Raw genomic sequence first — 13,466 nt, 5'->3', positions numbered from 1 at the left:
ACCTAGGGTTACCGCCCCCTAGGACCTAAGGTTGCCACCCCTTAGGGTTTTCCCTCACCTAGGGTTACCGCCCCCTAGGACCTAAGGTTACCACCCCTTAGGATTTTCCCTTTGCCTAACCGCAGCTAGGACTTTCCTGAAACACTTATTCAACATGTTAGATCACCACAAACCTTAACTTTGAATCTTTTGCCATTATCAAAACTTAGGTTCGATCGTCGGATGCTTCCCGCACCAACATCTTCTTCTTGTGTGAGTGTTGTAGTGTTGTGTGTATTTGTACGAGGCTTCTCCACCTCCAGCTGCGACCGAGAAGGAGTGTTTCATAGTGGAGGAGTGAGTCGGTGTGTGGATCCTTGGAGTAGTCACCTCTTCTTGAGATGGATACCAAGTAAACCCTAGGTGTTAGCGTTTTGGTTTGTTGGGTCTTTCTTTCCGCTGCATATCATCAAGGCGCAACCGATGAGCGCACGACGAACCGCTATTCACCTCCCTCTAGCGGGCACAAAGGTCCCAACAATATATACCACCCCCTTTAACTTAACTTCTAACTCTCCCCCCTTCATCACATTAAAAAACTAAAGGTATTTTAATATGACTTGAAGAAAATTCAAGACAAAGTCTAAAGACAACACATTATAAACTATTTTCCAAGAATTCATTAAAGTTTAAGTTAAAAAAAAAAAAAAATCTATTTTTCAGATTTGAAAAAGATTTTTATGCATTAAAAAAATCTGAAAATTTTAATACGGGTTGAACATTCATATAAAAAAAATTTAACTCAAGCAGAAAATAAAAAAAAACTATGTTTTTGTGTAATAATTTTTTTTATAACAATTAACTATTTAACAGTTAGTCAATTAAACATTCATTTCAATAATTGACTTCCAGGTTGTGACGAGACACTAGACATTCTTGGATATTGGAACAATAACCACTTCTAGACAAAGTCTTTTAAAAAAATTAAATATTTAATCTTCTTTCTACAAATTTTAGCTTTAAAAAATATTTTAATTTATTCTAGGTAGGATTTGGGAACCCAATATAGGTTTCTTCCAAGTAGATTGATCAAGTATCTTTTAGAAACATATTTTGGTGACACCTTTCTAATTTGACATTTATGGTATCTACAATACCAATTTAGTCCTGGATGATATCTAGAATATAAACATGCAGAATTTTTTAATTTTTATATTTGTTCCTTTAACTTAGCATTTTTAATTTTTAATTTATCAAGCTCCTCTATTAAGCATGATTTTTACTAAGATTCTTTTTATTTCTAAATTTTTATTTTTTAACTTGTCTTTTTTTTTGTTTTTAATTTGCACATTGATTTTACCATTGATTTAATGCCAAAGTAAAGTTGATCAGGTGGTAAGAGGCATACCTCACTTACCATATTAGATCTGAAGCTTAATTCTCCCCCTGTTTCGCTGCATTCATTTGAAGTCACTCCCCTTTCATCGATGTTGGCTTCTGAGATATTATGTTCTTCGTGGCTAGCCATTAGTACTACACCAGCGTATGCTTCTATTTCTGACTCAGATGTTGAGCTTTCGTCCCAAATAGCCTTAAGACTCTTATGCTTGTTTTGCTTACGCCTCTTGTCTTTTTCCTTTTTGAGTTTCCGGTTATCCTCCTTTATGCGCCCTTCCTTTTGAAGCGTCTTTTGAAGCATCTTCTATTTCTTGGATTCTTTCTGTTCTGTATTTCTTTAAATTTGTTAGATCTAAAAATTTTCTAAATTTTCTTACCATGTAGGCTTCTTGGTCTCCTTCTGGATTTGAGTTTGATTCGGGTTCGTCCTTCTTTGTAGCTCTAAGTGCAGGTTCTGGCTAAACTCTTTACTTGATCTTGCACATCTGAATTCGTGTAATTCCAAACTCGAAAACAATTCTTCTAGTATACTTACCTCCAATTCCTTCGAGATATAGTAGGCATCGATTATCGAAGTCCATTCTAGAGTCCTGGGAAAGGCATTGAGTGTGTAGCGTATTGAGTCCCGATTTGTTACTGTTTCACCGAGGTTGACTAGTTCGGTGACCAGTTCCTTGATCTTCACATGTAGTTGGACTACCTTCTCACCTTTTCCCCGATGTACGTTTGTTAGTTGATTTTGAAGAAGGTATCATCGTGCAAGCTTCGTTTCGGATGTGCCTTCTGTTGGTACCCCAAGGTAGTTTTGATGTGATCAAACAAGTTAGGTTAGATCCTGTTGTGTTTAACCCTGTGTCTAAATGTGTAGGAACTTAGGAGCACAGGAAGTCGAGCAAAAGACGTAATTAGCGAGAAGGACGACACGGGAGAGAGTCGACTGGCTCAGTGCATCCGAGGGACGAGGTGCTGCAGAAGAGTACACCGGCGGATGAGAATGGAGTGTGCGGTGTTTCCGAGGGATGAGAAGCCGGAGCGGAAGCTTGCTTGAGGAGCAAAAGACCCAGCTGTTCAAGGGATGAAAAGCTATAGAAGAGTACGTTGACGGATGAGAAGGAAGCACGTGGCGATTCCGAGGGACGAGAAGCTAGAGTGGAAGCTTGCTCGAGGAGAAGGCTAGAAGTTGGGTTCGGGTGAGCCCTATTTCAGATGGCCGAAATCATCCAAGCGAATGGACCCAGAGAGGAAGACCCGAACCGAAGCAAGCGGAGCCGAAGCTGGAGGCCCGTAGAGAAAGTCAACAAAATGTTGACTTTCAAGCTTCGGGGCGCCCAGACTAGTCTGGGGCGTCTGGAACCGCCTGGACTCCGGGCACCCGGAAAATGAGACATGACGTGTACCATTACGTTAGGGAAAATTTTTTATCCCATTTTAGGTGCCTGGAACCCTTCCATGCGCCACAAGCAGGGCTATATAAGCAGCCCTGCTCCCAGAAGCTAAGAACAACAAGATTTATTCAAGTAACACTTGTACATGCTTCTTTATCTGTTTTAGCTTCGTCTTTCTGTACTTCATTGCTGTAAAGAGGCTTCTCTGTCTGAAGGAGAAATTAGTGTGATTTTATTCTTTGGATTAAGAACCTCCCCGGTTGTAACCAAGTAAAATTCTCTGTGTCTCTATCTTTTCAGTTTATTTCTTATTTTGTCTATGCAAGTGTTTTATTTTAAGTTATAAGTTCGAGGAAGGTTTGTTTTGCTTGATTTGTGCAGGGACTATCCCCCCCCTCTTTTCTAACCGGTCGCTAAGGGTCCTAACAAATGGTATCAGAGTCAGGATACCTCAGAAGGACTAATCGCCAACTAAAACAACGAGACGATGGCTGAACCGAGCATATACCCACCGAAGTTCAAGGGGGAGTTCGCGAGATCGAAAAAGAGAATGGAGGTATTCTTTAAAACTTCTTTTGAATTGCTTTTAATAATAAAGTTCGATTTTGTAGCACCCGAAGGTAAGGAAGAATACCAATGGACGAAGAAAGAACAGGCCGACTACATGGCAAATAGCAAAGCAGAGTTCCATCTGTTGAGCATCCTACCGCCATAAAAAGTCAACCGGATCGGTGCCTACAACTCAGTAAAGTAGCTTTGGGAGAAGTTCCTTGAGCTACACGAATGGACGTCCGAAGCCAAGCTCGTGAGACGGGATCTGCTAAAAAACCAGCTGAGTAACATAAAATTAGAAGCAGAAGAAACCGTCGCACATCTTTACTCGAAAATAAAGGAATTAATCACCAGACTCACAAATCTCAGAGAAAAGGTAAGCAACTGAGATTCGCTAAGGTACGCGCTTAATGCATTTCCTAAATCTACTGAGTGGGAATCATTAGTAGATGTTTATTATATATCTAAAGATTTAGAATTTGTTACCTTAGAGGAAATATTTTCAACATTTAAAGTCCATGAAATGAGATGTACAAATCTGAAGAAGGAGCTAAAGCACAACGTTGCCTTTAAGGCAAGGATGGACGAACAAGATTCAGAATCCTCTCTCAAGGACAAAGAAACGACAATGATGGTAAGGCGATTTAAAAAATTTGTTAAATCTAGAAAAATTAACCATCTGCAGGGTAGAAAGAAAAGAACAATCAGATGCTACCACTGCAACGAAGAAAGGAACGTTAAAGGCAACTGCCCTAAGTTAAAGATCAAGGATAAGGACAAAGGAAAGAACAAGAAGTCTGCCCAATCAAACAAATACAAGACCCTAAAGGTGACGTGTGACAAAACGTCATCCAAATCAGAGAACGAAGCTTTCTCCGGACTTGCATTAATGGAAAGTCATCAAAAAGATGAAAACGAAGCAATCTCATCTAAAATGAGCATCGAGAGCATCAATGAAGGGGGAGCAACATCGGAAGAAAGCAGCAGTTCAAGGGGAGCTACGAATAATGAGATCGACAAGGTAAGTCAGGTATGATCTCTTCCTCCCGATAAGTTATTTAAATTTATTAAATTATTATCTAAAGACTGTTGCAAACTAAAAAAAGAAAATAAAGAATTAAAGTTAATTCTAGTCAAATCTTGTCTATTAGAAGACTTTGAAAAATTACAATTGGAAAATGATAAATTAAAAATATAAGTAGAAGACTTAAAAAATCGTTCATACTTAAATATTAAAAATCAAAATATTAGGAAATATAATAATTTGAACTGGTATTTCAATTACCACAAGGGACAAATTAGAAAAATTTCTCGAAAAAATATTCCTAAAACATTTCTAATTAATACAGTTGGAAGGAACCTGTATTGGATTCTCAAATCTTGTATAAATTGAACTTTAATTAGACTTAGGGCTTTCAACGAGAAAATTAAATGTTTTATTTGCTTAAGAGGCTTTGTCTAGAAAGTGGTTGTTGCTCCAATAACCAAGAAGGCCTAGTGTCTCGCCATTGCCTGGAAGCCAATTAATGAAATAAAATGTTTAATTGACTAACTGATAAAGTATTTAATTGTAATTAATACTTTTAATAGTTACTCAAACATTTTTTGTACTTAAAAAATTATTTTTTTGCAAAACTTAAAGTTTCTAAAAATATTGACGTTGTAATTTTTTTTAATATCAAAATTATTTTCAAAGTATGTCAAAAACTTAAAAATTATTTTCAAAGTTTGTCAAAAACTTGATAAGTTTTTCATTTTTTTTTGGAAAATCAGAGTTTTTTTTTTGAAAAAGTTACCTTTAGATTTTTTTTTGGTATCCCATTTTTATGTGATCAAAGGGAGAAAAGGGAAGATTAAGTTTAGGGGGAGGTAGCTTAATTTTTTCACCTTTTGCACTTTATTGCAAAATTTATTATTTTTATTTTATGTTGGTTTACCCTAACTTAACTTGGGCTGTTCACATCAAAAAGGGGGAGATTGTTGGTACCCCAATGTAGTTTTGATGTGATCAAACAAGTTAGGTTAGATCCTGTTATGTTTAACCCTGTGTTTAAGTGTGTAGCAACTTAGGAGCACAGGAAGTTGAGTAAAAGACACAGCTAGAGAGAAAGACGGCGCGGGAGAGAGCCGATGAGTTCGGTGTGTCTGAGGGATGAGGTGCTGCGGAAGAGTACACCGGCGGACGAGAAGGGAGTGTGCGGTGTTTCTGAGGGACGAGAAGCCGGAGCGGATGTTAGCTCGAGGAGTAAAAGGCCAGCTGTCCGAGGGACGAAAAGCTATGGAAGAGTACGCTGGTGGATGAGAAGGAAGCACGCGGCGATTTCGAGGGACGAGAAGCCGGAGCGAAAGCTTGCTCGAGGAGAAGGTCGGAAGTTGGGTTCGAGTGAACCCTATTCCGGATGGCCGAAATCACCCAAGTGAGTGGACCCGAAGTGGAAGATCCGGACTAAAGCAAGTGAAGCCGAAGTTGGAGACCCGAAGAGAAAGTCAACAAAATGTTGACTTTCAACCTTCGGGGCTCCCGGACCAGGTCGTGGACTCCGGGCGCTCGGAACCCTTCTGGGCGCCCGGAATCCAATTATTAGTCAAATGCAACGTGGCCTGTACCGTTACATCAGGGATAAAATTTTATCACATTCCAGGTTCCTGGAACCCTTCCAAGCACCTTGAGCAGGGCTATATAAGCAGCCCTACTTCCAGAAGCTAAGAACAACAAAATTTATTCAAGCAACACTTGTACACGCTTCTTTGTCTGTTTTAGCTTTGTCTTTCTGCGCTTCATTGCTATAAAGAGGTTTCTCAACCTGAAGGAGAAATTAGCGCGATTTTATTCCTTGAATTAACAATCTCCCCGGTTGTAACCAAGTAAAATTCTCTGTGTCTCTGTCTTTTCAGTTTATTTCTTATTTTGTCTATGCAAATGTTTTATTTTAAGTTATAAGTCCGAGGAAGGTTTGTTTTGCTTGATTTGTGTAGGGGCTATTCCCCCCCCCCCTCTAGCCGGCCGCCAAGGGTCCAAACACCTTCATGGAGTTCCAAGAATTTCTCCCAGAGGTCTTTGGTCGACGAGTAGCTTCCGATGCGGTTAACTTCTTGAGGTGGCAACACACTCAGCAGGTGATATTCTACTCTGCTGTTGGTGACGAAATCACTTTGTTCCTTTGTCGTCCAGAGATACTTATCTTTCTCTATGCCTTGTTGATCTTTTGGAATTACAAAGCCATAATTAATAATTAAAATAATTTCAAAATCGGTTTTTAGAAATACCTCCATTCAGCGTTTTCAGTACACGAATTCCCCCTCAAACTTTGGTGGGATAAGGCTTGGTCTGGCCATTGATTTTACTTCGGTCGGCGGTTAGTCCTTCTAAAGCGAACCTCGCTCTGATACCACTTGTAGGACCCTTGGCGGTTGGCTAGAGATGGGTGAATAGCCCTGTAAAAATAAAACGCAAACCTTTCTCAAACTTTATAGCTTAATTAACTAACACTTACATAAAAAGAAACTAATTAATTATAGAAAGAAAAAGAGGCAAAAAGAATTACTTGGTTGTAATTAGATGATTGCTAATCCAAGGCAAGAGAAGCACACTATGAAGTTCTCCTTTGGATGGAGTAGTCTCTTACAACATTGATAGCTCACAAACAATAGTAGAACAAGAAAGGAATGATTTACAAGTGTTATTTTCCATTACTGGGATTAGGGATGTATTTTTAGCCCTAGTCGAGGCGCCTAGAAGAGTTCTAGGCGCCTGGAGGGGGATAAAGTTTTATCCCCTTCGCAACGGAATGCGATATGTGAAGTTTTGGATAAAACTCTGGTCTAGGTACCCGGAGTCCGGTGTTAGGACCTTCAGATGGCTAGAGAGGGGGGTGTGAATAGCCTCCACTAAAAACTCAATCAATTTCCTCACAAAACTTTGTTAGCACAGCGGAAATAAACAAAACAAAACCTGATGCAAGGAAAGAAAACCAACCCACAGCTTACACAAGTATATACGAGGTTCGGGGATAACTTGCCCCTACTCCTCAGCGTGTCCGTAAAGTGGACGATCCCTTGATCTTTCGGTAGATCACACCCCGGACAAATTCCGGCTAAGTATTTCTCCTTCTCGGTGGAGTAACCTCTCCATAAAAGTCACAGAATAGATTTGAAAATAAAGAACAATGACTTACAGAGTTCAGTGGCTAAAGGATTGAGCAAATGAACTTACAGCCACGAAGTGAAATGTAAAGATGTATGAAGCTTCACCAAGAGCTCAACAACCCGCCTCTTGCTTGAGCGACGAGAGTTTTCAAGAACACCTTTCCTCTACCTCCTTCGCTTCTTCTCCGTCTGTCACTCCTCACATCCGAATCGCAACCAGAATCACAAACTCGCTCGCCAATCACTCTTCCTCTAACTGTCTCCACTCACACCAATACCATCCATGGTCTTCACCGGTGTCTCGCTCAACCAATGAGCAAGAGTCAAGTGTGAGCCGCCGATCGCCGGATGAACGTTGATGCTCCAAATGCACCATTCGTGGAACCAAATATAGAATATCACTTGATCTTATTCTTACGATGGAGCTTAATTTGAAATCAACCATTGGAATGAACCAGCAACCTCATACCATGAGATGATCGTGTGATGGTCGAGAACTAAATATCAAAAAGGCAAGCGTAAACAAACGACATTATTGTGGATCGGTCAATGCGATCCATATTTCCGCATCGATCGACACACCGATCAGGGGTTGATGCTGATCGGCTGCGTGGACCGATCCCTAGGGGTGGATCGGTCCACGATCGATCCCCTTATCGCTTTGAGTCCCAGCGCATCCCATCGCTTTTCCGATCGGTCAGAGACCGATCAGATAACCCATGGCTTCTACGTAGTTACCGACGGCCACGAGACCGATCGATAATCCATGATTGCTTGTGGGTTACCGATCGTCACGAGACCGATCAGTTCACTTAGTACATGGATCGGTCCGTCGACCGATCCAGCAACTCAGTATCACCGGATCGATCTACAAACCGATCCAATGTCCCCGTGTTAGTTTTAGAGCCTCCCACCCTAAACCCTAACGCTTGGTCCAGAGAATGAGCTATCAAGCCCTCTCCGACTTAGTCCGGAGAACGAGCCGCCGAGCCCTCTCCGACTTCGGTCCGTCCGAGAACGAGCCACCGAGCCCTCTCTCGGACCTGGTCACAGGCGAGCCGCCGAGGCCCTCTCCGTCCGTCCCAGAACGAGCCGAGCCTCTCTCCGACCTAGTCCGGAGAACGAGCCGAGCCCTCTCGCCTTGGTCCGGTCCAGAACGAGCTACCGAGCCCTCTCGACCTAGTCCGGAGAGCGAGGCGCCGAGCCTCTCTCCGTCCGGTCCGAGAACGAGCTACCGAGCCCTCTCGACCTAGTCCGAGAACGAGGCCGAGCCCTCCCTCTCCGAGCTGTAGAACGAGCTACCGAGCCCTCTCTCTGACCTAGTCCGGAGAACGAGCTGCCGAGCCCTCTCCGACTTCGTCCAGTCCAGAGAACGAGCTACCGAGCCCTCTCTGACCTAGTCCGGAGAACGAGCTGCCGAGCCCTCTCCGACTTCGTGTGCCAAGTATCCGTACTTGGACTTTCCTCTCCACATGATCAACCTTGATCATTAATCAATCTGAGTCTAATTAAAATCTGATACAAACTTAAATCAGTGTCAACATCAAAACAACAGCCAGGTCAGACTGTATCAACAATCTCCCCCTTTTTGTTGTTTGACAACACGATTTAAGTTTAGATCAGAAATGTTCATATTTCAATTTTAGGGGAATCAAGATCCTCCCCCTAAAGCCAAACCTCCATTTATTTCTAAACTTAGTTATTCTCTCCCCCTTTGTCAAACACCGAAAAGGTGCGAATTAGGTAAGAAAACGTTAACGGACTCCCCCTTAACCCATACTGTCTTTTTCTTAATCCACCGAAAATGCCCTCTAAGTGTATTAGAAGACAGTAATAAAGAGATAAGAGACATACAAGACATGACATATGAACAACAAATTAATAGCCAATAGGAAGTGAAACATAAAGAAAAACAAGAAAATGAACAGCATAAATAGATGAAATCAGCAAGTATCCAGGTCAGACATAAATATCCAACAAACAACATCCAAAGCATAGACAGTCAAAATGACATCATAGAACAATGTATATCAATCAGCCTCCTCATCATGAGGAGCATCAGCATCATCAATGGAAGGAGTGGGTCCCTGAGGTGGCATGCCGCTGCTCGAGAATGGATAGCCCGGGAAATCCTGCGGAGGTGGGTATTTGGCCATCCATCCCATAATCGCCTGATGTGTCGCCAACTGCTGACTGCATAACTCATCATAGCACTGGTCAATCTGGACGCGCAGCCCGTGGAGCTCAGCAACCAGCAGCTCATCGTGCCGATCAAAACGACTCTCCAGCTCGGCGATCTGCCAGCGCAGATCAGGATCTGCCTCTCCATCGTCAGCAGCAGCAGCAGGAGGAGCAGCAACAGGAGCAGTCGCAACCTGTCGTGAAGGTCCCCGTGGTAACTCACCTAGAGCTCTCCCATCCTTCCACCGAACATCCCCATTTTGACCTATGATGCCAGACTTGGAAAATGCCCGCTTCCCAAGTCTGCAGTCCTGCCTGACCATCTTGACTATTCTACCCTTAGAGACATCAATCTGAAGGGTCTCGAGCCAATCTGTAATTATATGCCCATAAGGCATATAAACAGTGAAGCTGTTTGGCTCACTATAGGAGATGATCAAAGAGTAGATGCTAGACATGATGTCAAAGTCGAGACGCCGACGCAATCCATAAAGCATCAGGCAATGATATGGTCGGATCTCAGACAATGGTTTAGATGTGATAGGCAGAAGGCAGTTCGTGACAATTTTAAAAAGAATGTAATCTTGAGGAGATAATCTCAAGGCTGCAAAAGTAGGAAAATCAACATCTAATTCATCTAGCCCACCCGGTCTAGGATGTCTGAAGAAATACTCATAAATAGAGTCAGGTGATACATCAAAGGGCTCAGGTAAGGGGTCAGGTAAGTCTGGATATATAAAAAAGACATTTCCGGAACACCTCCGGCAACCTAGATAGTCAAAGAAAGCTGAGAAACTGAAATCAAGAGTCCGCTTAGCAACTCTTGTTTTATAACTTACATCATTAGTTTGATGAATATTGTTATAAAACTCAGATACTAAGTCATAATTGATATCTCGTTCTAAATAGACAAGTGTATCAAGTTTGTAGTAGGCAATGATTTCTGACACAGTTGGACAAAATTCGTCCATGAATTTTTGATCCACAGACCTACAAGGGAGTAATTTAAAGGTTCTTTGTCTAAAGGCTTCCTCAAAATTGTGGTTTGGGAATCTCCCGGAGACAGATGGTTGAGGTCGAGAGGGAGCCTTAGACTTCGACTTCTCAGGTGACTTAGACTTAGAGGTTCCTTCACCAACTTGTTTCTTTCTAAGGATTAACAATGTGATATAATGGGGCAAGTAAGTGAGCACCGGAGCCACTCGAAACAAAAACCACAGATATGGTGAGAAATGAGACCGAAATGCCAAGTTCTAGAGAAGTAAGGAGTTACCTTGGTGCCATTGAAGTTTTGGCTGGCTAGAGCTTTGGTTCAGCATGTAAAGAGAAGAGAAGAGGTGAGGTGTAGGAAGAGTCGGCTAGGGGAAGAGGGAAAAGAAAGGATCGAAGCTTTAAGCGGATGGGTGTGCAGATGATGATCGGACGATTGTCTCGATCGGAGGTATGGAGCCTCTCCGAGACCCCTGAGAGTCCAGGATCGGATCGGGATCAGAGAACTACACTCGATACTGCCGATATACATGTGAGAGATCGGTCCGGTGACCCATCTCTCCGATACTTAAATTTCAAGACCAATTTGTGTAAGGATTGAGAGATGTGTCTGAAGTGTCTCCAGAAAACTTCCAAGTTCGATTACTAGAACTCGGAGGATCTACAAGCATAACTATTTCCTAAAATTATGGTCTGAAATTGTTTATAGCCTTTCAGACATTTAGAAAACAGGCAACTTAAGGCCTGAAAACTGAAATTTTCGACTTGTTATGTTCAGTTTCAAGTTTGTCAAAATATAACCAACTTGCTATCATTCTTTCAAAGACTTGTCCTAGTTTCAATCAAAATCATGAAAAGTATCGTTCAAATGTATCAAACAGTCCATCAACCAAAATTACATTATTTCTAGATAAAGATCCAACCAAGTTTCCTTGGTTGGAATATATGAGTAAGATCTAGGAACCAAATACACATGAATTATGTAATGGTCTTTCCCATACTCAATTTATGTCTCTTCAACCTAATTATTCAAGGGATGCATGATACATTTTGAATAATTCAGCTGATCCTAGCATCTCACCCCATTTCTAGCAAACAAAAATCATTTGTTAATCCTATAGTTTGTGTGAGATGCCCCCAAGTTGCCCAAATCAATTTCCCAATTTCTCTTGGTGTTTTAATTGCCCTTATTGATCATAATGGGGTTCTAATTGCCTATTGAGCCAAACACATTCCCAATTCTCTCCTCAAATGACTAAATTCATTTTCCGGAAAAGGTTTGGTGGAGATATCGGCTAGGTTTGACTTTGACTCAACATATGTGAGTGCAATGTCTCCCCTAGCTACGTGATCTCTAATGAAGTGATGGCGCACTTCAATATGATTGGTCCTTGAATGATGGACTGGATTTTTTGTTAGGTTTATTGTGCTGATGTTATCACACAACACTTGCACTCCCTTATACGAAAGTCCATAATCTTCTAGAGTGTGGATCATCCACAACAATTGTGATACACTCTCTCCCGCGTCATCTACCGGCTGAGAGAGCAACGAATGTTGCTTCCGACTGACCAACCAACCAATGATGAACCTAAAATTGACAACCCCCACTACTAGTGCTTTTCCCGATCCAATTTGCATCCAAGATAATCGAGTCGGTATAACCTATCAAGTCAAAAGACTCCGTACGAGGGTACCATAGACTTACTCGAATTGTACCCTTAAGATATCTCAGAATTCTCTTGACTGCAATTAAATGAGATTCCTTGGCACAGACTTGATATCTAGCGCACATGCCCACAGCAAAAAGTATGTCTGGTCGACTAGCTGTGAGATATAGAAGACTACCGATCATGCTTCTATATTGCGTTAGATCAATTGGTTTTCCATTCTCATCATTGTCAAGGCAAGTGTTTGTCGCCATTGGAGTGGATACTTCCTTAGAGTCACTCATTTTGAATTTCTTGAGCATCTCTTGAATGTATTTTGTTTGATGGACATAAATGTCATCTCGATTTTGTTTGATTTCAAGTCCAAGGAAGAATGTCAATTCTCCCACCAGACTCATCTCAAACTCACTTTTCATGTGAGTGATAAATTCATTCAAATAGCCCTTGTTGTTTGAGCCACAAATTATGTCATCGACATACACCTGGGCTACAAATATGTTTTCACCATCTCTACGCAGAAATAGTGTTGGGTCTATTTGACCTCTTACAAAACCCTTTTCTAATAAGTAAGTTGACAACCTTTCGTACCATGCTCGAGGTGCTTGTTTAAGCCCATAAAAAGCTTTCTTGAGCTTGTACATGTGGTTTGGAACTTCGGTATTCACAAACCCCGGTGGTTGTTCAACATAGACCTCTTCTTTAATGAAACCATTTAAGAAGGCCGATTTAACATCCATTTGATAGAGCTTGAAGCCTCTATGTGCAACAAAAGCTAGCATTAAATGAATGGACTCTAATCGAGCCACAGGAGCATAAGTCTCATCATAATCGAGGCCTTCGACTTGACTATAGCCCTTGGCTACAAGTCTTGCCTTATTTCTTACTACTTCTCTCTTTTGGTTTAACTTATTTTTGAAGACCCATTTGGTTCCAATAATGGTGGTCTTCTTAGGTCTAGGAACTAAGTCCCACACTTGGCTCCTTTCAAATTGACCTAACTCATCTTGTATAGTTATGATCCAATCAGGATCGTGCAATGCCTCATCAACTAATTTTGGTTCGATTTCTGAGATCAGGGCGACCTCATTAGACTCATTTCTAAAGAATGATCTAGTCCTAACCCCTTGTTGAATGTCTCCCACAATCTGGTCTTGGGGATGACTAG

The sequence above is a fragment of the Zingiber officinale genome, chromosome 1B (genome assembly GCF_018446385.1).
Source record: "Zingiber officinale cultivar Zhangliang chromosome 1B, Zo_v1.1, whole genome shotgun sequence".
NCBI lineage: Eukaryota > Viridiplantae > Streptophyta > Magnoliopsida > Zingiberales > Zingiberaceae > Zingiber > Zingiber officinale.
The sequence above is the reverse complement of the archived record's forward strand: the minus strand, read 5'-3'. Positions refer to the sequence as shown.